The sequence below is a fragment of the Otolemur garnettii genome, unplaced genomic scaffold (assembly GCF_000181295.1).
Source record: "Otolemur garnettii isolate 467f Iridium unplaced genomic scaffold, OtoGar3 scaffold00117, whole genome shotgun sequence".
Lineage (NCBI taxonomy): Eukaryota > Metazoa > Chordata > Mammalia > Primates > Galagidae > Otolemur > Otolemur garnettii.
In genome coordinates, this window is record NW_003852512.1 from 3,432,959 (window position 1) to 3,436,470 (window position 3,512).

Genomic DNA, 3,512 nt, shown 5'->3' on the forward strand with positions numbered 1-3,512 from the left:
TTCAACCATGATGTAGTATGTGACAGAATTTCCTTCCTTTTTAGAGCCGCATAGTATCTCATTGTATGCATATGCCACATTTGGTTTATCCATTCATCCACCAGTGGACATTGGGATTCAAAACCAATAAACAATATGGTGTTAATATTTCTGTCTCCAAAACTCATGTTGAAATTTTATCCCCATTGTGGCAGTACTGAGAGGTTGGGCCTTTAAGAAATGATTGGGTCCTGAGGGCTATGCCCTCACAAATGGATTAATCTATTCATAGATTAATGAACTAATGGATTATTGAGTTACTATGGGACTGGAACTGATGACTTCATAAGAAGAAGAAGAGAGACTTGAGCTGGCACACTCAGCCCCCTCACAGGAATCTTTAGAGAGTTCCCAATGGCAAGAAGACTGTCACCAGATGTGGCCCCTCAACCTTGGACTTCCCAGAGTACATACCTGTAAAAAATGCATTCCTTTTCTTTGTAAATTACCCAGTTTTAGGTATTCTAGCTAAGCAACAGAAAACAAACTAAGACAGTTATTGTGCAAATATTTCGTTTACACCTTTAATTCTTTATGATATATTCCCACAGGAGGGAATGCTAGATCATATGATAGCTCTATTTTTATTTTTATTTTTTGAGGACCAGATTATGTTTTGATGTATAATTCATATCATAAAATTCACAATTTTAAAGTATAGAAGTCAGCGTTAACAGTGCTGTGCCCGTTACCACTATTTTATTTCAGAAGAGTTGCATCATCCTCCCAAATAAATCCATACCTTTTAGCAGTCACACCCTATTTCCTTTTTCCTATCCAATCAGAAGCAACCACTAATTTTCTTTCTATTTGAAGGATTTTCCCATTCTGGCTGTTTCATATAAACAGAGTAATATATGTTTCCAAGATTCATGCACATTGTAGCATGTATTAGTACTTCATTCTTTCTATTTTCAAATAATGTTCCATTGTATGGATAGACCACATTTTGTTTATTCATTCATAAGTTGATGGATATTTGGATTTTTTCTGTTTTGGCCATTGTAAATATTGCTGCTATTAACAATTTTGTACAAGAGTTTGTGTGAAAATATGTTTTCAATTCTCTTGAGTCTTAGTCTTGGAAGTGGAGTTGCTGGGTTATATGATAACTCTATGATTAACTTTTCAAGAAACTGGCAAATTGTTACACAGAGTGGCAGTACTATTTAATAGTTATACCAGCCATGAGTGAGGGTTCCACAACTCTTTACTTATTTAACCAAAGCTTATATTGACCATTATTTTATTATAACCATTCTAGTGTATGTGAACTGGCATCTCATTTTGATTTTGATTTGCATTTCTATGATTATCAGTGATGTTGAATATCTTTTCCAGGTGGCTGTTGCCTGTTTCTGTATCTTCATTAGGGACATATCTGTTAAGATCCTGTGTTAAAATAAAAATAATAAACATCTTTTTGTTTATTTATTTATTATTTCATGTTAATATGAGGGTACAAATGATGAGGCATTTGTTTGGTAAGGTCCCTGTTGTGGATGTGTACTGCACCCAGAAGTGTGCCATATACCCTTACATTGTGGCCATTACATGGGAACACATCAATCCCCCTCCTCCCACTTTCCCTCCCTTCTGCCCCCAACATGAATTTATTTGAGATTTTGTCTCTTGTGGGTATTATTTTGTCTACTAGATTCATATTAGTATTAAGTACACTGGATATTTGCTTTTCCATTCTTGTGATACTTTGCTGAAGAGAATATTCTCCAACTCTATCCAGGTTAATAAAAAGATGTAAAGTCTTCATGTCTTTATTTTATTTTATTTTTTATTAAATCATAACTGTGCACATTGATGGATTTATGGAGTTCAGTACACTGATTTGATATACAATGTGAAATGCTTACATTGAACTGATTATGATTAACATATCTATCACCCCGGTTACCTATTTGTTGTGGTAAGACAATCCTACTCTTTTCTTAATAGTTTTGAAATGTACCATTGCATTGTGCAGATTAGGTAAGGTCCCCCCAAATACCCTCATTCCTTACACCTCCCTCCTTCCCTTCCCTCTCTCTTCTCTTCTCTTCTACTTTCTGGACTATAGTTATGTTTTACTATTCCTATGAATGTGTAGGTGATCCTATATTGACTTCATAGTATTATTAAGTACATTGGATACTTTTTTTCCCCATTCTTGAGATACTTTACTAAGAAGAATATGTTCCAGTTCCATCCAGGTAAACAAAAAAGATGTGAAGTTTTAATCTTTTTATGCCTACATAGTATTCCATTGTATACATATACCACACAAGTTGTTAATCCATTCATGGGTCGATGGGCATTGGGCTGTTTCCATGTCTTGGAAATTATGAATTGGGCTACAATAAACATTCTGGTGCAAATGCCTTTGTTGTAAAATGATTTTTGATTATCTGGATATATACCTAGTAGAGGAATTGCAGGATCTACTGCAATCTACAGTAGGTCTACTTTTACTTCCTTGCGTATTCTCCAAACTTCTTTCCAAAAGGTTGTATTAACTTGCATTCCCACCAGCAGTGTAGAAGTGTTCCCTTTTCTCCACATCCATGTCAACATCTATAGTTTTGGGATTTTGTTATGTGGGCTAATCTTACTGGAGTTAGATGATATCTCAAAGTGGTTTTGATTTACATTTCTCTGATGATTAAAGATGATGAGCATTTTTTTCATGTGTCTGTAGGCCATGCACCTGTCTTCTTCACTGAAGCTTCTGCTCAAGTCTCTTGCCCACAATGAAATGGGATCATTTATTCTTTTCTTATTAATAAGTTTGAGTTCTCTCTGGATTCTGGTTATCAAACCTTTGTCAGAAACGTATCCTGGAAATATCATCTCCCATTCTGAGGGCTGGCTGCTTGCAATACTTACTGTGTTCTTGGCAGTGCAGAAGCTTTTTAGTCTGATCAGATCCCAGTAATGTGTTTTTGGTGTTGCTTTGATTGCCTGGGGGATCCTCCTCATATAGAATTCTCCCAGGCCAATTTCTTCAAGTGTTTCCCCTGCACTCTCTCCAAGAATTTTTATAGCTTCATGTCTTAAGTTTAAATCTTTTATCCAGTGAGAATCAATTTTTGTTAATGGTGAAAGGTGGGGGTCCCATTTCAGTCTTCTATAGGTTGCCGGCCAGCTCACCCAGCACCAGTTGTTAAATAGGGAGTCTTTCCTATTTTTAGTTTTAGTTTTTAATAGGCTTATCAAAGATAAGATTTTTAGTTTTAGTTTTTAATAGGCTTGTCAAAGATCAAATGATGATAAGTAGCTGGGTTCATCTCTTGATTCTTTGTTCTGTACCATAAATCTACCTCTCTGTTTTTGTGCCAGTTTTGATAACTATCGATTTATAGTATAGCCTGAAGTCTGATAATGTGATACGTCCTGATTTATTTTTATTTCTGAGTAATGTATTGGCTATTCAAGGTTTTATTCTGATTTCATATAAAACGAAGCATTTTTTTTTTTTT